Genomic DNA, 23,391 nt, shown 5'->3' with positions numbered 1-23,391 from the left:
TTTGTAAAAGTTAGTTTTGAGTATGTTTGTGAAGGAGGAGGTGAGTCTGAGCTTAATGCAGGGGTGTCACATGTCAAACTTACGTTTTGACTTTGAAAGACGTCTCTTATATCCACTTTTCGTTTTCTTGACATGCTGCCTCCTGGCTGTGCCTAACTACCAAAGACTCACAAATGAACACTTATTCAAATGTTATGTAATGGAAGCTGAGCTGAGCTCTGATATTACACAGCGTCTAGTTGACGATGTGACTCAGTACCGGTGTTCCCTAGCGGCTCCAAACTAGCAAAACAACTTGAGCACGTTCTGACTGTTTACAACTTGAGTGACAGCGGCAACAGCCAATAATACGTTAGCAAGTATCAGCAGAGCCAATAGATTAGCTTTTGGGCGGGTCTAATAGTAAACCGGTTTCCGTTTCGGTCCTAGTGCTCAATCAAATCCATTTAATGGAGCGTAACATTGTTTTTGGACGGAAAAAAGTGCAGGGGACCAAAACTGCCTTTTGAAAAAGTGGGGGGGACATGTCCCACCCGTCCCCCCCCAAAATTACGTCCCAGTAAGGGACTTATTAACAAAAATAAACACTCAACTCTATATGTTAAAGCAAAATGGAAACAAGAAGGAGGAATAACTTTGTCAGAGGAAGAATGGGAATCAGTCTGGAAATACCAGTTCAAATGTAGCAATTCAGATAGTTGGTGGGAATTTGGCTGGAAGAGCCTGATAAGATATTTTATTACACCATATCAAAAATCGCATTTCAAAGGTAACTCCCCGTTTTGTTGGCGACATTGTGGAGGTATGAATGCAAATCACTACCATATTTTCTGGGATTGTCGGAGTATTAAGACTTTTTGGAGTGAAATGCATAAAGCAACACAAGACATTTTCCGGTGTCATCTGCCCCTGGAAAGTAAAGTTTTCTTCTTTGGACTCATGCCTGAAGGATGGATAAAAAGAGATAAACATTCGGTTGGTATTTTAATGGTGGCCAGCAAAAAGGCACTCATGAAAAAGTGGCTTTCCCAGGAGAGCTTAACACTGACCCAATGGACGGATATCGTTATGGACATGTACAGAATGGAGAAGTTAACGGCAGAACTGAACTATAAGACATATTTGCCTCCCGATGGAGGAAATGGATAGAATGCTTAGTGCCACAAAGACCAGAACTTAACTTGCTTAACCTGTAATGTTAACTGGATATTGCAAAGATTATAATCATCCTCACCCCCAAGTAACGGATGTCTGACAGGCTTATTTGTGTTTTAATTACATATATTACTACTTATTTTTATGTTTACTTTTTCTTTCCCATTTTAAATACTGACTTACAGAAAAGCTCATTCAAGCAGAAACTTGGTGATGTATTTGGAAAAGAGGTTCTCATGTAACATGACTGCTGATTGTTTAATAAAATTTAAATGAAAAAAAACCTACTCAGGTTACTGCAAATTAAAGTAAATCAATCAGATTAAATTAAAAAAACTATATATTTGAGTATGTTTTATGCCATTCAGGCTATTTGAACAACTTGAAGAAGAAAAACCATCTTTGCTGTCTTTAACGGGAACCTAAGGTGTAAACTTTACAACCAGCCTTTACAATCCCATAAAGACTTTTACTGCAGCAAACACCGGAGCTGTCAATGTGTGGATGGATGCCGACGACGATCACAATGTGGTTTTTATTCTTCATTCCAGAATATTCAAACACAAATATATAACAACACTGATCCAATCTCGTATATCTAATTTGGTTTGGACAGGTGTCGGCCTTGGCTCGACTAACTCTAATAAAATCCTGCTGTGGTTCATCCACCTCTCACTCCAGCTTGAGACAAGAGCTTGAAAGAGTTGCAACACGATCGCTGCACGTGATAAGATGCACGGATCTTCTAAGTGACAACTTGCGTAAGCTGTTTAATCAGCGGTGAGCCTGGCTTTTGAACTTGATGGAGCGTTAATTTGTTGGAGCTAAAACAGCAAAGGAAGTTCTGCTCATTTAAAACAGAAAGATCAAAGAATCAAAGTACAAAAGTACACGAAAAGATTAAATTATTGTATTTTTAAGTTTATGCATTTGTTAAATCATTTATTTTCATTTGTGATTTACCTTTTTATATTTAATTCATTTTCAAGTGTTTATTTCCTGTTCCACACTGTTGATAAAAAATCCCGCCTTTCCACTGGATGCTTAAGCGGTGTGTTACATCATGGACACATTCCCACCAGGAGCATCTCAGACACGAATGGCAATGAAAGTGTTCCACGCAACCGATCTCACGAGGTCACAAAATCACCAGAGAGCTACACGATCAAGCTTGATTTCAGCAGTTCATGTGAGAAAAAGTGAGGAGAAAGACGGCAGCAAGTATCTGAAAAGGTCGTGGTGAAGGTTCTCAGTCATTCTGGTCATGGTAATCTAAAAGGGTTCAAATGAAGGTAACCGGACTTCTTTGGTTTCTTGAAGACGTTTCGCTTCTCATCTGAGGAGCTTTGTCAGTTCTAAGCTTGCCTCTCCCATATTCCAGTTAGAACTGACAAAGCCAAAGTTACTGATGTGGAAGTCCAAGCCAAGTTCAAGTCCTTAACTTTGAATTTTCAAGTCATAATCAAGTCATCTGTCCAAGTTCAATTTAATGACGATGATAATAAATAAATTCCAGAAATAGCTTAATTTATTTGCTCAAACAAGCAGAAAGTGCAACTGAAACTGATCACAAACAAAGAGCTGCTGCATTTAGTAGTAAATCAAACCCAGAACCAAGAATGATTTATGGTTTTTGTCCATGTCGTGCCGCTTTTGTGCTAAAATATCAGATATGCTCAAGTCATCATCAAGTCAACAGATGCAAGTTGATTCAAGTCCCAAGTCATTGGTGTTCAAGTCCGAGTCAAGTTATAAGTCTTTACAGATTTTATCAAGTCAAGTCACAAGTCATTAAAATAATGACTCGAGTCCAAGTCATGTGACTCGTGTCCACACCTCTGGTGCCTTCACAATCCGATTCTGTGCCTGTTAACTGGTTTGTGCATTTGTGTTTGCAGGTAGAGTTAATGCTGATTAATGCAAAAAAAAATGTATGTATTGTTGTAAAACCGTCCTTTTTGCTGCTCAGGCTGCCTCCTCCAAGTCTAAAAATGGCATTTCTCAGCTGAGTGCCTCTTTCTTCATTTGCAATACGACAACTGATATCCTGGAGAAACCAAGCACAAGGTGAGAGCCCCGCTCTGTCTGCATCGCTGTCCGCTTTATTTCGCTCTGCTCGCTGTGAAGTGTAGACCGTTTATTAAAAGTCACAAGTGCTCCACAAACTGCCAACAGATGCTGCTGCACTTTCCCTTGTCTTTGTCCCCGGCTCCAGGTTTGGTGATAAAGTCGAAAATAAACCTGTTTTTGTCTCCAAACACACAAACACAGCAACTGCACACAACTCTAAACAGTTAAAATGTCAAGGTAGGCTTTATTCTTTATTCGCATTTTATATTTCTTTGCAAGGCTGGTAAGAAGTGCTGGGTTTTTAATGAGCAACTGTGTTAAAAAAAACGCATTTAAAGACAAACGCTTTGGAGTTTTTTAAACGGCTAATCAAAAAAAGGGGAACCTTTGAAAAGGTTTGCTTTCGGGAGTACACAGCTATTTGAGGAAGAATCCACAGAGCTTTGTATTTGAGAGGGGGTCTAATCCTCACATCTCCATATCATTTACTGAGGCTTGCTACGACGGTTGGTGGTTTGCTGACACACTTGCATAAAGAAAAAAATCACATGAAAATGCATCAGCATCTATTTCCTTTGGCCACGTTTGCATAAAAACAAAGAAATAACATATTTTACTGATAAATCCCCATTAGCTGCACATTTAAAGCAGCTTGCAAAATGCATTCCTTGGAGTAATGCTTGCCCTGTTGCAGAAAAAGTCTGATTTACATTCTTGATTATGAAACATAAATTAACAGGTTACAGCTTCAAGCAATCTACAGTTTCTCCTGAGTCCCTAAGATGTGTGGAATCTCCTCTGAGTACCAGCAGGAGCTGGCAGCCATGTCTGAGCCATGTTTAAGGAGTGATTCCTACTTCAAGGCTCTGGTATTTGGCCAAGAGGCCCTCCACATAGCCCAACCAGCCAGCAGCAGTCATTATCTCATTGTTTGTTTAGTGGCACACAGTCTGTCCTAATTAGATGCAAAACAGAAGTGACTGTATGCAGAGGTGCCGAGCAGGAGGAGAGTGAAATCCATCTCCAGCCCGCTGTGGCGTGCAGGTTTGAGTGTAATAAAATAATGAATTATCTCTGGATCCACTCCTGTAAAAGTGCAAAGCACATCAACAGGCGGTCTTTGAAAAACAGGCGTCCGCTGTGGAGAGCAACGGACCATCACACACACACACAAAAAAGACTGCTTCTCACGCCTTGGGTGTCAGGGCGTGGGGGTGAAATGTGATCGATAAAATTGATCCTGGCGGCGACTCATCCACACATCCACACAGGAGTGAAACAGCAATGAATTGAAAACAGTGGTAAACAAAAGCATCACGCTGCTCAAACAGGCAGCGGGGATGTTTACGTGACGTTGATCCGACTCCTTACATAAACCAGCTTCACGTGAAGCATTTCCACTGTGTGCTGTTACATTCTTATTTCAGATAATAAAATCAAACCTTCTTACTTTTCGGTCACTATGTAAAGATTTTGCACCAGAACTTTTGAATTTAATGCTGTTGAATAAATATGAATGTATTTTATTTTTTATGAACAACATCTCGCTTGAGTCTGGTTTTTATTGGGTTTTTGACACTCTGCAAAATCCTGCTGCAGTTCTGTGATGTGAAGCTAAAATGAAAGTGTGCCCGTTGTCACCCAGATGTAAAAACTCTGGAGATGAAAAGGGGGCTTCGGTGTGAAGGTTGCAGCTGAGAGACAAAGGTAATAAAGATTTTAAAACACATTTTTTCAGGACACTTGTGTTATATAAAACGTTTTTTGAATCTGTGCGGGTTGTTAATGGGATTAAGAGTATGTGTGTGTGTGGGTGTGTTTGCCTGTTTACACATATAACGACGCCGTATCAGAGATGTCGATGGTAATTAAGTGTTAATTAGAAAAAGCCCCATAAGCAGAGCAAAGAGGACTAAAAAATTCATGGGATGAATCTTTGCATGAATGTACATCTGTAAATAACTACAACATATAAAAAGTATCACACAAATTAAAATAGGTAAGATTCAGGATATGCAACACTCCAGCAGAGCAGTTTGTAGGCGAATTAGGCTTCATTCTTATCACATCAAACAGAAATCAGTAGGGATGTCCGATATTATCGATCTACCGTTAATATCGGTCGATATCAGCATTAAAGTTTCATATCAGACATGATCGGTATCAGTTTTCAGTTATTTAATGACCCAGCCTTCACATTCCATGGTTGAAAGTGGCTTCATGTAACTTGTCATTTCTGTTCACCTAATATTTTAGTTTTGTGATAATTTCTGTTAATATATATTTTTTTAATCTCACTCAGTATTTCCTGTTGAAGAAGAAAATAAACCTGTATTCCAATTCATTGCATTTTTTGTGTGGTAGAAGTATTGGCATCGGTATCGGCGAGTACTCAGATCCAAATATCGGTATTTCATCGGTTTGGAAAAAAGTGGTATTGTTGCATCCCTGTTATACATCAAATTCTTCAGCTACTTCTAGTCTCTGAATATGTCAAAATAGGACAGATCTGAGGTAAAGTTTTTGACATATCTTAGTTTATTTGGCATAGCTTGTTAAGTAGTAATTTATCCAGCTGAGTGAACGTACGCTGTCCTCATAGTTCGTAGCTACGTGTAGCTAGCTAGCTAGCAAACCGCTAAAACAAGAATCACGGCATGCCTTTCTTATCTTAAGATCTTCATAAATGTTTTGTCACAGCAACATACATAAAATAAATTAGAAACACAATACACATCTTAGCTTAGGGAGAATGAGATTTAGCTGCTGTTGGGGCTAAATAAACATGGCACTTTTCCTGTTACTAACTTTAAATAAAGCATTCGCCATTTTGCACAGAAAATTATTCAAATGGAAGCATGAGAGGAGATATGTGATGTTGGTAACCTAAAATGTTTTACTTTTTCTTTTTCATGAGAGGGGAAAACTAAACTGGATGCTGTTCCTAAAGCTGGAGCTGTTCATGATTTTCTGTAATGGGTATAACCTGAAGACCCGGAAATTCAGCCAGAACACAGCAGTAAAACGTTAAAGAAGTTTTTTTTTTATTTAAAATGTGGGATAATCAGGGAATCGCTGAAGATTCTGCTGATAGGAAAACTGGAGACAGAGCAGCATATGCTGCGATGTCAGGGAGAGGGGGCGGGACTGTCTCTGTGCCAGCTATAGAGCTCTGGGAGTTTACATCACTTCTCCCGGCATGCAACAGTTCAAATCGAAACAGCGCCATAACGGCAGGCAGAAGCCCGCAGCTGGACTATTTGTTACTGTCAGAAAACTCAATCAAACAGCAAATATGGTAGATTCCTGTTGTGCCCCAGGATGCAGAACAGAAGCGGACGACATAAGGAATGAGCCATCTACAGGATTCCCCAAGATCCGGAGCGCCGCAAACGTTGGATCGTTGTAATAAAACGCACTAGTGACCGAGCTGAAATGAAGCTGTGGGACCCCGAGAGTAAAGGTTTTCACTCATGCAGCGACTGCTTCATATCAGGTACTTAAACCAACGTTTCCTCAACTGTGTATGGTATTTATTTTAAATGCTTTCAAACAGCACAGCACTCTATTTAAAATACATACGTGTCAATCTGTTATTTGTCCATCCATCTATCCATTTTCATCCGCTTATCCGGAGTCGGGTTGCGGGGGCAGTAGCGTCGAGAGGCCCAGACTTCCCTCTCCCCAGCCACTTGGGCCAGCTCCTCCGGGGGAATCCCAAGGCGTTCCCCGGCCAGGTCCGGTAAGAAGTCCGCTCCGACAGCTTCTGGCGTTTTTAAAAAGTATCCCAGGGGCACGGTAAGGGTCGGAGATGTTTAGTCTATTTAATTTCTGACTATATAAAACGATTTCTTCGGTTTTAAACTGTGAAGTAAACTCCGATGAAGTAAAATCCAAGCCGATCCCATTCATGTTTACGATCCGTGTTTGCTTACCTTTTTTGCCTGCCAATATGGCGCCTACTAACTGAGAGTCACGTGGGGTCCGGAGCTCTATGGGAGATCCTCTTGGGTCTGTGGATTCAACTCCTCTCCTCGAAACGACACAGACAATTAGTACAGCCCACAGAAGTTCAAGTATCCAAAAATCCAGTGTCAGAGTGAGATACAGGCAAGGTCATACACAAACAGGCAGAAGTCAGCAATACTTATTAGGGGGTTGAGAAGCAATCAGTAGTCAAAGTTCAGAGCCAAGGTCGGGGTCCAGATGACAGATGGGCGAGAGAATCCGTGAGGGGCAAGTCAGGCAGAAGCCGTGGACAGAAAATGTGATCAAAAGTCAAAAGTCTTGGTTGAAAATATCACTGGGGTCTCTACTGGCACAAGGCTGTTGATAATCTGGCAGGGAGACCGAGCCTGAGCTTAACGTAATAGGAGGAGCGCACAGGTGAAGCAAGGAGATAATCGGGCAAGGCTCAGGTGAACTGGGCGGAGGACTGACAGAAAGGAAAAAAACAAACACGACAGGCATGGAAGAACAAGGTGGAATCGTTACATTTTCAGCCCATTTCTGATGTTATTCAAAGAAATAAGCGGAGTTTTAGCACGGTGCCAACACACATTTAAGACTATTTTTATAGCAGCAACTTGTAAAATTAAAACAATTTCATCACTCCTGAAAACACTCAATTTGGTAAAGGAAAGGGCATTTTAGGTGAAAGTATGCAAAAATAAAGTGCTTTGATACTAGTAAAGTGTACTTTACTGATGCTAAATAAAATATATTGTTTGTAATCCCTGCACTGTAAAATCTGACCAGTTCCACTTACTTGAAAAAAATCTGGCAAACTGACTGCATTTACAATGAATACACAGGAATCTGTAATTATGTGTTGGATCTACTAATACTTATAAAGTAAAATGCACTTAAATACAAGTTACTTTAACAAAAACAAACTAGTACAAAGTACTTAGAAATGTGTTCACTGAAGCAGTACTTGAGTTGCATAAGCAGTAGTGAACTGTAAGGATTTCTTTATGTACTTTAAATATATTTACTTACATTGTATTGCATTTTACTTTGTATGCATTAGAGATTCCAACACGTGATCACTTAGTCCTGTGTACTTATTATTTTAAGTGTGCATACTGTCTGACACCAACTGCTTACCAAAAACAACTTTTGTTAATTAGCATTTTTCAAAAGGGTTCTTCCTAAGAGCTTTTTGTACACTCTGAGAAATAAAACGTTGGGTTTACTTAACCACGTCATGCCGACTGGTTCCAGTAAATAGTTGCTTAAAAGTAAAGCATAATATACATTGTTATACACTATGCCGAAAGTAAATATTACTCTTTGCATTTAAGCAGGTCGGTTAAGTGGGACCAGTTGATATAACTTGGTTATGTAAATTCAACATTTTATTTCTTACAGTGTAGTTTTCTTATTACAGCAGTAGTTTTTGTTTGTTTTTAATGTATAATTATTTCCTCATCCTCCATGTATGACAGAAATCCGCACAGTCTAGTTGCCTCTTAAAGATGTTTTTTGTTATTGATCATCATCAAGTAAGTTAGAAAAAGTTTTTTGACAACTCCAGTCCGATTTGTGTCGATTCTTTGAGATTAGAAGACATTTTCTCATCTCATTTGTATTTCACTCTCGAAGACGGCTGCTTTTCAGCAGTGGCATCAAAGAAACCCTTGAGTACCTCCGGGGGGGGGGGGGGGGGGGGATCAGTATGACCTTTGACCTCACAAGTGCATGTTGAGATTTTAGTTATGTACCTTTTAATTGCCAGTCTTTAAATGTGACATTCACTCTTGTTTATTATTAATTCTTTCTACATCCATAAGACACAAGCAGCTGCTTGAATTTAAATGTGCTGCTAATCCTCAGCATCCCATCAGACTTGACTGACCACAGCTGCACATCTTCATCAGACTACGGCCTGAACGAGGCGCTTTTCACTCGAGGTCACGCTTCGCTGCAGGCAAGCAAGTCGTCTCCTTTCTTTTCATTAGATGTAATTACTGCTGGCACCTCAACAAACATCAGGAGAACAAAAAACACTCATTTGACCAATGAGAAGGAAGTGAATCACTGCACTGATTCTATTATGCACAAATTTGATGTAAAGAATATAGCCAGTGATCCAACACTGATAGGGGCGATAGAAGCAAGGGATCCAAGCTACAGACCAGCAGGAGGCTGACCAGGTTTTGTGACAGCCTACAGCTTCCTGACACCCAAATAACACTCAAAGAGCAACCCGTGTGGTCGTTTGGACGTAGCAACAGACAAATAAAGCTGGCTACTTGACAAAGACCCTTGAGATAAGGCTTGTTCAAGCTCCCACATTTGTATTCCAGGGGGGGTCTGGGATTGGGGCTAATGTAATTGAAAACTGTTGGAGTGTTGGGGGTCAGCAAATTCAATAGACTTAGGGAAAAAAAGGTGCTTTGTGTTCCGAGTTGCAATGTGAATAAGCAAAAAGCCGAGCACAGCATCATGATTCAACTGCCCAAACAGTAGCTCCCATCCTGCCCTCCATTAGACTGATGTGAAGAGGAACAGCTGCATGAAATCATCACAATGAAGCACGTCAACGACGACGTCGAAGAGAGGTTTCCTCTCAGGATGATTTCCTTAAGTGGTTTCCACTATGTCTAAAATGTGGGATTACACACAGTAAAAACTGGTTTTAATAGATGTGCATTGAATAAAAGGGTTGTTATCAACAGCTCCCATTCCAGCACATTTACAGATGTCGATCTCTGTTGGGGGAAAAAAGAAGCTCTGGTGCTTGTGTTTCAGGACCTAGAAGCTAGGTGGAGGAGAGGAGGGCCGAAAACAGCAGGATTTGGAGTCTTGCTCATTAATATTCATGAAATTCTTACATTTCGCCTCTGATTAGCGAACAGCAACACAACTCCTCACCCTTCTTTCCGCCAGACATGAAAGTGTCACAAAATTGTCACGAAACATGCTACTTACATGGTAATTAGCCGCTGTTATAGTGGACAGGGTCCTTGCCATCAGCAGCAATGTGTTACGTTTTAGACGCGTTCCAGAAGCAAAAAGATGCTATCACTACGCATTGAGTCTATTTCTTACACACTACTCTTCCAAAACGCGTCAAACTCTGCAGTTTAGATGAAGCCAGACAGGAAATCAAGCATGAAAGCAGTGTAAAACATCCAGAAGACTTTCAAAATAAAAGTCACATGCAGGGAAAAGTACTTCATTTCCTGTTGAAATACCAGGAGCCGAAGTATACAAAACAGAAAATAAGCCACAAACCTTTTCGGATACATGCAGAAGTCTTTCTCCTTGCTTGTAACTTCTAAAATCACGCATGGTGTTGAAGTTCTCCCATGATTTGGTGACTTTGCAGGACCAGCAGTGGGGAACGCTCCCGTTTTGCACTTCCAGTTGGAAAGGGAGCTTGCGGGTAAAACACAGCTATTTCGTTACACGCCGCCTGCACATCCAGTGGAAAGAATGGGTTCCACTGCTTCCGTTTGCCTTGCAACGTTAGTGAGTTATCTCAACAAATTACGGCTAAAGGCCATATTGTGATGATGCTAATGCTAACATTAGCTTCTACTAGCCAAATTGTGTTCTGCTCTCTCCTGGACGCTAAATCAACATCAGCCGTCCTCCTGGTCAGCCAAGATGGGTGAGTCCATGAAGGCTAATTTTCAGTGTGACCGTAGATCTGTGTGGCTTTTTCTGACCTAAGTACGTGTTTTCCCGCCTATTTTGTTTCAGCGGCTAATGCAGGAAATAGAGTTAGAAGTCCATTTTCACGTTGAGCATGCATGACCTATCAAATTTCAAATATATCAAGTGCAAAGCGGTTTCTCTGTGAATGTGCTCTTAAATATTTGCCAACAGAGCTCCAAATTAATTATCAACAAAGACATGCTTGGAAAAAGAAGCGGATTTGAAGCTAAATCTTCAGCGATTCGACCTTCATCGATCATCAGTCTGCAGCTTGAGTGGCCCGTGTCAGCATTAGATCAAGGAATCCCTGTTAATCACTCGGAGCGCTGCATTTAATTTTTCCTTAAAGGAATGTAGAACTCAGCCTGAAACCAGACCACAGTTCCAGTGATGACTATTATTAGTGCACTAAGCTCCATGGTCAGTACATTTTGTGTGGTGCAACTAAATGCTCGGTACAATTTTTAATACCACAAGGGCATATAAATGTGAAAATCCCGAAAAAAGAAAAGCTCATGACATGAACAGATTCATTTCACTATTAAACAGAACATTTTGGTCACCCTAGAATGATTGTGCTGCCTATTCAGGCTGTGATTATTCACACTGGAGGATTCCCATGTGATGGGAGGATGTTTCCTGTGTGGAGCTGACACATGAAAACATTGTTTGGTGCAGCTTCTGTTTTCAACTGGGTTTACTTAAAGGGACAGTGTGTACATTTTACCATTAATTTCTGGAAACATCCATCAAAATGTTGTTGAAAATGAATGAAATGATGACCAGTTGTTGACCAATATTGGCGGCTTCATAACATAACCATAAACATCGGGTCTAAAACACATGGGAGCGGGTCTAAGTCTCAGGGCGACGCCATATTAGTTGCAATGTTTCTTTCTACGGGAGCCCATGAGGACAAAATGCATTTACAGATTTGTGAATGGTTACAAAAATTTTGTCATTCTTAAATGTTGTTTGACACATTTACCTCTTCACTTGTTGCCAGTGATGAAAGAGTCTGATGTGCTTGTTATTTTTCTAGTTTGTACTCCTCAGGGCTTTTTGACCCTAATGGGCATCTGTTGGTAAGATCTTCCTCCAACACAAAAATACTGCTTGCTTGCAACAGTTTAGGTCTCTACTGCCTCCTATCGCCTGAAAAGATACACACTGTCACTTTATGTGTTAATAATAATAGTAAAAGAAAAGAGACGTGTTAATTGAATGGAACCAGGATGGAAGACTTGGAAGCTATTTTGTTGTTTGGGTGGGAGAGGCTCATTGGATGATGCTGGTTTGTATACTTTGAAAAAATACACAAAAACACGGTATATAAAATGGCAAATGGCTTCGTCACAGTCGTTTACCCATTCACACACACTTTCACCCATTCACACACACATTCTCACTCTAGCCCTGGGGCACACTGCTCTATCTCCTGAGCTACTGCTGTCCCAAAAACAAGGCAATTAATTTGAAACATAATAAGAAGAAAGAGGAAAAAGATGTTATATCATGACCTCCTTATAAAACAAGACTGTTGGTAATGCTGCTGCTATCTTGGATTTTCTTTTTTGAACCATTTGGGAATTCTAACTGATGAAACTGTAAGTAAAGTGGCATATTTCACTGGACTCGTATTTGAGTTGTAAATGGGATCAGTGCCAAGCTCAGAATTGGCTGTGAAACTTATCAAGTGAATAAATAAATTAAAACACACAATGTCTCACTTTGCTTCCTACAAAGTGAATATTTTGGAAGCAAAAGTTAAATTTAGTTGATGGCAGTCTTTCAGAAAACAGAGTATGTTTATGTTTATTTAGCAGACGCTTTTATCCAAAGCAACTTACAATGTATAACCTATAGGGCATGTTGTGATCTGTGGGGGAAAACCGGAGTACCCAGAGGAAACCCACGCATGCATGGGGAGAACACGCAACTCCACGCAGAAAGGCCGCAGCCGAGCCGAGTTTCGAACCTGCAACCTTCGTGCTGCGAGGCAACAGTGCTAACCACTGCGCCACCATGCAGCCCCATGCAGAGTACCATCCCCCGACTGCATTTTCTCAGATAGCAGATGATTTTTAATTTATTTTCACCAAAGAGACATGGTTTAATCACTGAGCCCTAACAAACTAGAGTAATGGTCAATAAGACAGTTTAGTTGCAAACACGTGAATTCATGCGCTGACAACATTCCCCTAAATTGAGGCCATGTGCTCACTTAGCCGAGTTTCCCGAAAGGTGCCTCTCTATTGATTGGTCATCCACACAAATGTGAAAATATGCAGAACTAAAATGGAATCTTTAAAAAACTCAGACCAAAGTGGAGATTTATCAATTCTCCAATGTCAGCATTTGCTTCTGCACGTAAATTACCGCGGTTTTAGGTTTCGAAATGTCGCAGTCTGCAACAAAAATGTTGTGACATCACATGTGCAACCTGTGTTTACAGCTTGTTTTCACAAGCTCAGTAACTGCTATAGAAGGCCACAGGCCTAGGACGACGTTAGTTGATCCAACAAATGTTTTTTTATTTGGGGAACTACTGCCAACTACAGGCATTTCTATGAATGTGCATCACAGAGCACTGGAAACGAGGTGGTGTGACCCCAAATTTTATTCTTAGATGGGCGGGGGAGGATATTTGGCCACGTGTGTACATAGTTCTAGTCTGCTAGTCAAAAAGCTGAATAAAAATTAAAGATTTCGCTTTGGGTAAAAGTGTCTGACAAACACGTTAACATAAACATCAAGGAAAGTTACTGACATCATCTAAATTGCGTTTTTGAAGGCTTATCAGATCAGCCCCATCTTATTAATAAAGAAAACTCAGTTGCAAATAGCTTCCCACTTGATTTGCTCTTTCATTGCATTTTACCAGGAGAAAGATATACTGTACCATATTCAGAGGGCCCTCTGTATAAAATATGCATGCACTTATCTCTCTCTTTCGGAGAATCAAAGATCTCTTATAGAAGAAGCTGGTTTTTCAAACTACCTCTAACCACCTGTTCGTGGTTTCTGACTAATTATACAGTTAAGCTCACTCTTAAAAGTAAAGACGGCATGTAATTGAACATTAACGTCATAAAGTGCTTTTAAAACACGGTTTGCACAATGAGGACAAATTATAGACCTTAGCAATGCAGAGGTTTTACTCAGGTAAGATGTAATCAAATAAAATACTAATGATTGATGCAGCAATACTTTGTGCATTAGAGTCAGAATAATAAAACATTACCGCTGACAGGGTTAGGGTATAATTGGTGCCATTTAAACCTGGAGAACTGGTGATTCATATGAAACTAAAGAATAATTCATAATTAAAAAATATTCATTAGAATAATAAAATTGTTGAAATCATTCACATAGTTAAAAAAATAACAGGTGGAAATAAATATACTTCAATGTAAGTTGCTAAAAAAACATTGAAAGCCAGGTGGAAGAAATGTCTTTCACTTCAAATTTTAATGAAACTGTATTTTTGAATCTTGACCATCATTATAGCACAAGTTTTTGGGGATGAACAATGGAGTACATCCAAAAATGTCACTCTTTCAGCCTTTTAGGCTTTGTTAGCAACCATTTTCACAAGCCTGGCGTGACTTAAACTTAGAACCGCTATAAATGAAAATGATATTCTGTTCTTTTTTTAAATGTGAGATTTAAAGGGGTAATATGTAAGAATCCTACCATGAAATAATCACAAAAGTCTAATTCCTCACTTATGTTAGAAAGGAGGTTACGCTGAAACACATTTCGTTCCCAGCCAGCTGGGGGGTTGTCAGTTTTTCTCCTTTGGAAATGTTTTCAACTGTTTACTGTCTGAGTTTGTGAGGAAAGAACAAACTCTGGGTGGAGTGTGTTGAGTTTTCAAGGCTCATTGCAGAAACAAAAAGACCGTTTACAGTTGGAGTGTCAACAGTCAGAGGCAGCTGCACTCGTCTGTGTGAGCGTAGGAACGAGCCCCCGCACCGTGAGAACAAACATCTCAGCTCTAAAGCCGATCTTCATCCGCGTACTTCACACATCACGTGATCAGGAAGCAAAAAATCAGATCATTTTGGACCGCTGCTGTAAAAAAAAAAAAAAGCGAGGCGCAGACAGGAAAAGCTTCTGTCAATCACAATTTAACAACGGATCATGAAAGAACGAACAACGCTCAGAACGCTTCTTCCTGATGTAAGAGGTGAGTCTACCCTTTGTTTTGTTAGTTTTGGCGTTGACCTCATCATTGTTGCAGTCACATTTTATAGCGTGACGACTGCAACTTATTTATGACCAATAAGATGGGATGATTCCATGTAAATATGAAATATTAATCTAATTGATCTTTGAATGTTTAATAAGATTCTATGGTTCTATGCTTATTCAGGGACCATAAACACACTTCGTATTAATTTAGACAGAGTCAGTATATAGTTTATAGAATTAATTTTATTATATTTCCTAAACTGATACATGACAAGATATGAATAATGAGAGGTGGTGTGGTGGATGTGAGGTGTTGTGATGGAAGCTAGATGTTGTAGCAACCGTTCTTTGTATCTGAGAGAAATTGTGAAATCTGGGTGTAAAAGAGTTTGTTGTTTGTTTTAAACTAGAGAGTTAGTTATTGATAAAAACCTCATCAGACACCAGTATGCAGGCTTACGTTACCCTTGTATGAGTTGTTCCCGGCGGTCCGGAGGGTTGTGGTCACTCAGAGTGGTGAGGTCACCGGATGTCGAAACCAGAATACTCAGAGATTAGTAGCTTCCTCTGAGTTCAGCTTCCCCGGCCATGAGATGCAACCCAGGGTCTGCAGGTTATGTGTCCAAGGTGGCTGTCTGAGAGTTGAAGTAGCTCTGAAAAGAGCTGTTGTGTCTGTAATCACTTGCAGCGTCGCAGAAAGGTTTTGACTTAAGGTCAAAGGAGTTGGTTTCAAAGGAGGCTTATTTCCCAATTTGGCCGAATCGGGGCTCAGCAGGAAACTGAATGAATCGGGAAGTAAATCCTGTTTTAATAAACCACAATATTATGTTTTCTGGCCATTCTGGCAAATCAGAATGCGCCATGTCTGGAAGCCTTTACCAAAACATTCCTCAGAAAGCCACTCCTTCCTTCAGATTCAGAATTCTTAATACTGTGAATATGAATGGCTTAAAACACTTACGTGAGGTGAACCTTAACCTTTATTTGTATCTTATGAAGATGTGTGAGTGTAGATAATGATTAACTTGTTAAATCAAACACTAGGGCTGTCGCGGTAACCGCAAAAAATGAAATATCGCAATATGAAGAAGCCCACCGCGCTGCATCACGGGCCACCGCGATTACTGAAGTTGGTTCAACTCAATGATGCATGTTGAGAAGGATGGCTGCACTGGTATCAAAACGAAACGTTACTTCGCTCCTTTGGGAGCACTTTGGTTTTCCGTACGTCAGCTGCTGCGCAGCCAGAGTCCTTGGCCGAGACAGAGCTGCCACCAGCGGCAAAAATAAATAAATAAATGCTCGGAGACCTGCTGAAGTCCCGGACAAGCACTGCTTCTGCAACCGTCCAGAAGAGAGTTTGAGCCGAGCTGGAGCTCACTCGCTACCTGCAGGAGGAATGCATCCACCCTAAAGAACCCCCGTGACACGGTGGAGCAACAACCGGGAGAGATTCCCTTTGCTCGCCAGTCGCACGCAGGTACGTGTGCGTTAGTGCAACGAGCGCACCATCCGAGAGGGTTTTCAGTGTTGCTGGAAATGTTGCCACCCCTCTCAGATCCTCTCTCAAACCGTATATGGTTAACATGCTGGTTTTCCTTGTGGGTAATAAGGACGTGACCGAGCTATAAAGCACCGTCATTCGTGTGTGTGAAAGTGAAATGATAGTGCCCCCCCCCCCCCCCCCCCGGCGCGCGCGGTACATGTAATCTTTTATGCTTGATTTTAAACAACTAAACAAAATGGGGACTTGTTTCTTATTTGTTAGATGCTGCAGCCAAATTTGCATTTAAAAGTTTAACCTCCTGAATTTTGTTGTTTTTAAGTTCAGTCGGACTCCGACTGTCGCAGAAACAAACGTTACTGCGATCTGTGTTGTTACTGCCCTTTGATCTGCATTCAGTAAAGTGTTATTAAAGAAGGCACGGCAATTTTTAACCTTTTTTAAATGTGTAAACATTATGTTTAGATAGTACTGCAATAAAAAAAAGGGCTGCAATAATATCGCACACCGCAATATTAAGCCACCCTGAATCACCGCAGGGGGAATTCCTCAACCGCGACAGCCCTATCCAACACATAGTGATTTGTGATGTAAATGGATCATTGTAAGAACAATGCTCATTTCAAATTCACTGATTTAAGCACAGGTTATTCAAACATTTGATTTAGACATCCTGTTCATTCATCACATGTGATTATTTAACTTATGAGATGTCAAAGTCATGTCGGATTCGTGTTGATTCACTTTTATTCAGAGAGATGAATCCAGCAGTCTGACTTTAAACAAAGAGAGATAAGGCTTTTGTGTCTGGTGAGACCTTGACAGTTTATTTATGTCTGCGTTGAAGAACAGTGAGTGAGAAAAGGGTTGATTTGTGCGTCTGGATCCTCCAGCTGGAGCAACCCTGACCCAGCAGTTCCGGCGTGCATGAAAGGTTATGCTGTGTCAATTCGATGGTGGGAATTTACCCTTTTTATTCATTACATCATAGATCGCAACGTTCTGTGACTCTTAAAAAAACAGTGAAAATGCTGAAAAATGCTGGCAGTGAAGGGCTTTTCTGATCAGGAAACAGCTGGCAGTGAATGAGTTAATACACACCATTTAAGGTGACTTTTTTCTTTTTCCCCAGATCATGTAATAATAATAATAATAATAATAATAATAATAATAATGCATTTTATTTTAAAGAGTCTTTCAAGGGACACAAGGACACTTTACAGCAATAAAATAACAACAAAGAAACCAAGTTACAAACAGCAAAAATCACACACAGAAGCCAAAAAATACAAACTAGATAATAAATCAATGAAGATGTAGTCTGTGACTACATAGAAAATTTATGTCCACCCATGTTGATCAGTTTCGGTAATCAGCAGCAAAAACCCTGATTAGAGCATCCCTGATTTAAACAATGATGTATAGTGGAACCAGTTGACATAACTTGGTTAAGTAAATTCAACATTCTATTTCTTACAGTGTATACGGTCATTTTTTGTTTTATAATGTTTCATAAACTTCTGGAAAAAAAGGCTATTTGTGCGATTCAGAGTCCCAGAAGATGATACTTTATGACTCCATCTGAATGTTTGCCATAAACCTCAGAGCACAACGGACAAGCAGTAATGAAATCTGTGCAGAAAATTATACGTTAAAAGCTTTGGGAGAACAGAGGAGGCTGCTGTCAACTAAAGTCAATTCCTTCTTTTTTTTTTTGTTTGTTGGCTTTTAAATCAACAGACAGATTCCAGATGAAGTCTGTTTGCCAAGAAACCCTGCAGTCTAAAAGGTAATGTAATCCCTTAGCCTTGTCTCTGGGTTATGTGGCCTGATAACCCAATAAATGATTAATCATAACAAAAAGTCTCTAACTTTATTGCAAAATAACACACACACACACACACACACACACACACACACACACGATCCACTCAGGCTTTTCTTCTGATTCCAAATATGCGTTTTCTGAAATCAAATCACTGCTTACCAGGGTCACAGAGCCGGTAACTTGACCACCTACCTCACCCACTGTGGCGCTCATATCCAACGCACACACCCACACACACACACACACACCTTATATTTCAGTCAATAATTAGGTTGGGATGCAATTAGCAAGTCGGAAGGGTCGCAGCGTCACGTGACGGATCAATCGAAGGGGAAGGTGGCACACTCATTGAGGTGATTTACAGCCCAACAGTTTGTCCCACGCTCAGTCTGAACCCATGCCGTCTATCTTCTTTATACGAACCTTTCAAGGCTGGAAATATGCATCTGTCAAACGTCCCCCATTACTCCGGCTGCCTGTCACACCTGGGGCAGCTCACAACCAAGCGGAGGGAGGAAGAAAAAAGACAGAGTGTTGCTGTCAGACCAGAACCCTCGGTGGACGGGAAAGGCGCCGGGTCTCCCATTTTTTCGACTCTAATTTCGTCAAATTGCAGATATTTTTGCAGGTCTCCGGCTGAGTGCCGGGTTAATGGCGGCGCCTCTGTCAGGCAAGTCGCTTAGGCTGCTTCTTTTTGCTCCAGATAAGATCATGCTTTGTTTCCTATCAAGATATTAAACACCACACTCCCAGCTATAGATATACCCTAAACAATCTTCCGGGGTGACGTTTTCTGCAGCTCAAAGTGAGGAATGTGTCATTAATAGGTTTTGGAAAGCCTGCATCCTGTTTTTTTATTTTGTATTTGATTACTTCTCACGTATGTGTGCCGAGTGGGTTGTAGAGCCACCAAAATGACACGAATCCCTCCAAATGGCTTCACAGCAGCTGTGGACTGTTTCCTGTCTGGTAAAAGGGAGAAAGTTTTCTGCGTCCTCACCATTAAAGAGCAGATTCAGCCGCTGCTGCTAATGTTTCCCCCGCAGTGTCTCTGGATGTTCTCCAACCTCAACAACTAGTGTCTTTTCACATCACAAAGTTATTTCTCTCATTTCTCCCCACAGCCCAGGAGAGTGCTCCAAACTATGTCATGAATGAAATATAAGCACACCGCTGTATTACTTATGAGACCTAACGCAACTTTGCTCGGAGCTATTTTCGGATTTCATTTAAATTCATCAGCGTGATGATTATTCTTATGCCACAGACGTTGGCCGACGGGGCATTGGTCCTTGAGAAAATGTTAGCTAAAGATGAACTTCAAAGATTACTTATCAGCGCCAGACCACCTTTCAACTCGGCAATAATTAAACATCAATCACGGTGGTAAAAGCCAAGCTCCGGAGTTGTTGAAGCCGCCGAGAGACGTGATCTAAGTGACAGTAATGTGATTGCTGTTGCATTTCACATGTGGCACTGCATTGTCCCTTTTTCTGTTCATGTAAACGTCAAAGGATGAACAGGGGTTTGCAGATTTAGCCATGAATCTGGAGTTAGAGAGCGTGCATTTATCCTAATAATCACTAATATTGGCGGTCACCACGTGGCATGCCCACTGACTGATCCGGTTTTTATTTTCAGGTAAATCTAACAAAAGTTGTGACTTATCCTCATTTAAAAATGATGACAATTTAATCCATTTTGTCATTTTTCTTCCTACCCAGCCATGTTTCATGCACACATTTGTCAGATCAGCCTCTCTGGATTTAGCTTCTGCTTAAATCTGGAAAGATGCCAGTTCCAGATCAATAGAGAGTCCGCGTGTCACCTGCTGGTGTGTGAACACTTCAGCTCCTACTTCTGCAACTCTTCACTCACTTTCTGCCACCAGCGTTGACCGGTGAATGAAATGCCTTCTCCTTTTCTGTCTCTCTTCCTCCCAGTGTTTCTATTTTTTCCACATAATGCCTGTTTTTAGCTGAGGATATAACCCACAAAGCTCTTCATGCATGCCTCTGTCTCAGCCAGAAAGTCACATTCCTGAAGCTTTTGTGTGCCACACAACTTGCTGGAAACAAAAATAAAACACCTAGAATAAAATATGATTCAATTCCCTCACAAAGATATGAAACAAGTTCCCACAGTCCCCCTTAAAACACTCAGAGCTCCTCTTCAAATTCATCACAGCAAACCAGGCGAGGAGAAACTACAAATGCAGAGAAATCAATTTGTGCACCCTGGAAGGCGAGCAATCAGGGGTTTTGTTTTCCACTGTGATAGACCCTCAGTTTGAAGTGAACAAATGAGAGAAAAAGGACTTACCTGGGCTCTTGGTCAGCCCGGCGCTGTGTGTAACAGATCCTATCTCTCCCCGTGGGGCAGAATCACAGAGACAGAGGTAGATGGGAGGGGGCAGCTCAAAGAGGAGGCAAGGGAGGAAGCCGAGAGAGCCCGTGGATGACGAGAGAGGAACGCAGACTGAGAGGAGAGTGGTGCTCTCACACAGCGCTCCCATACACTGAAGGGGATGTGCTGGCTCTGGGAGGTGGTACATCTCAGTCAAATGACATCTGCCTCTCTCTTAAAAACCATTGGCTAAGAGGTTTGATTTCCTAATAAGCCATCCCTGCTGTCTCCAAGAGAACACACCCACTCTTTCTTTCCTCTGCACACACATGCATGTCCTTACGCACATGCACGGATCTTATTCTTTCCCACGAATCCTCTCACTCCTTCTCCAATTCTCCCACTGAGCACTTTCACATCTCTTCATTCTCCAAGGAGTCTCTACGTGCAATGTCATTTTTCATTATTGTTGTAGGAAGTGGATTCGTCTTTCAGCTTCAAATTGCTTTTCCAACCAACTTTGTCTTGTTTTAAAGGATGTTCTCAGCCTTTTTTCAAAGGATTTCTGAAACTGAAAGTGAACGGCTGACATTTCTACCTATAGAAATTAACTGTTCATGAGTAAATCTGTCAGTATGAAGATGATTGGTTCAGTTCACCAGTAAAATGTGAGCTTTAAAGGTGTGAAACACTGAAAAAACATTTTTTAATGATTATTTCTGATTATAATCAGTCGCCCTGAGTTTTCATGCAGGCTGAACATGAAAATAGTCTCCTACAGCTATCTCCTGCATTAACTTCTGATAGAAAATAGACGGTGAAACTCTAGGATTAGAAAATACTGACAGATCTACGTCACAATGTCACTCAACATTCATGTACTCACCCATCTTAACTCACAACTGGGAAGGCTGTTGTTGGTTTAGAGACCAGGAAACGGCAGAGAACATATTGGCTAGTAGAAGCTAACCATTAGCATTAGCTCCTCCAGGCTTGTGTTATTTGTGAAGATCAAACGTCAACGTTGCAAAGCAAACAGAGTCAGTGGTAGAATTGCATTGCTTTTATCCAATCCAGGGCGAGATGACCAAATATCAGGAAGTAAGACTCCAAAACCTGCTGTCTGAAGCTGGGCTGGGATGGGGCTCTCTCCTAGTTCCAGGAAATGGTGCCCTGGTGTCCCCGCCCCCCGAATACGACCAAGGCATCCATTCATTCTAGAGACCACTGCAAATAATAATTAAACAATAATCCTAATTATCTGCTTTTGTTGTTATTTGTTTAATTTCAAATTTGATGAAGTTTGTGCACCAAACATTCAGGTCAGCACACCATGAAAGATGTAAGTTCACTTAACATTAATAACCAACCGTGTTTGGCTCTGATTCTCATACCTTCGCTGTAGTGTGGGTGGTACAATGTGAACATGCTGCTGGATCTGAATCAATTTGTGTTCCCAAGTGGCATCACTGAATGAAATAAGCTCTTATGAGGATTATCGCCTACACACACACACACACACATGTAAATATTGCATTGATGTGCATATTTGGCAAACTGGGTTTTCTGTGTAAAGAAAAACAATAAAGGTAAGAATAATAAAGTTGCCTGTATTTGTATAGCACCTTTTTAGTGTTCTCCAACCCCCCAAGGCGCTTCACAACACAATCAGTCATCCACACATTCACACACTGGTGATGCTGAGCTACAATGTAACCACAGCTGCCCTGCGGCGCACTGACGGAAGCGAGACTGCCACAGGCGCCACCGGTTCATCCGACCACCACCAGCAGGCAAGGCGTGTTAAGGCGTGTGCCTCAGACAAGCTGGTTCCCAAAGTCAGAGACTCTCTTGGTCTGCTTGCTTCCCACAGCAAACCTTCTGTCAGGAATCTTGGCGTGACCTTTGACCCAGCTCTCACCCTGGATTCTCAAGTCAGTTCTCTTGTTGGCTCTTCCTTCTTCCATCTCAGGAACGTTGCTAAGCTGAGTCCCATTCTGTCCCGCTCTGAACTTGAGACAGTTCTCCACACCTTCTTCTCCTCACGCTTAGACTACTGTAACTCTCTTTTCACGTGTCTGAGCAGAACCTCCCTGAACCGTCTACAGGTGGTTCAGAACGCCTGTGCTCGGCTTCTGACCAAGTCCTCCAAACACACCCACATCACCCCGCTTCTCCTCCAGCTTCACTGGCTGCCAGTCAACTTCAGGGTTCATTTCAAGATCCTGGTTCTGGTCTATAGGGCCTTACATGGACAAGCACCATCTTACATTGGTGATCTTCTTAGTCCCTACACCCCCGGCAGGTCCCTGAGGTCCAGTAATCAAAGCCTACTGGTTGTGCAGCGCACCAGACTAAAGACCAAAGGTGACAGATCATTTGCTCCTGTGGCCCCCAGACTCTGGAACTCTCTCCCCCTGAGCCTGAGATCAGTGGACTCAGTGGTCTCCTTTAAAAAGCAGCTGAAGACTCACTTGTTCAAGCTGGCTTTTGTATGACCTTCTTCACCTCTCTCTCTTTATTCTGCTCTCCCCACCTATTCCACCTTCCTCAGGATCCACTGATTTCCCTCTTTCCTATTCACTCTCTCTCTTTCTTAACATTTTTTAATCACAACTGTCTA

At 41.3% G+C, this 23,391-nt stretch overlaps 1 protein-coding gene across 2 annotated transcripts in view; it reads right to left on the bottom strand.

The window, feature by feature from the left end:
* Positions 1-20,966, bottom strand: part of thsd7ba (thrombospondin, type I, domain containing 7Ba) — a 244,015-nt gene extending 223,049 nt beyond the window's left edge. For both annotated transcript variants that reach the window (XM_015966811.3, XM_054747116.2), the window contains exon 1: positions 20,745-20,966. The gene's annotated coding sequence lies outside the window, so the exon portion shown is untranslated. The remainder of the gene's footprint in view (positions 1-20,744) is intronic.
* Positions 20,967-23,391: the final 2,425 nt, after the last annotated feature.

Source organism: Nothobranchius furzeri, chromosome 14 (assembly GCF_043380555.1).
Source record: "Nothobranchius furzeri strain GRZ-AD chromosome 14, NfurGRZ-RIMD1, whole genome shotgun sequence".
NCBI lineage: Eukaryota > Metazoa > Chordata > Actinopteri > Cyprinodontiformes > Nothobranchiidae > Nothobranchius > Nothobranchius furzeri.
The sequence above is the reverse complement of the archived record's forward strand: the minus strand, read 5'-3'. Positions and strand labels throughout refer to the sequence as shown.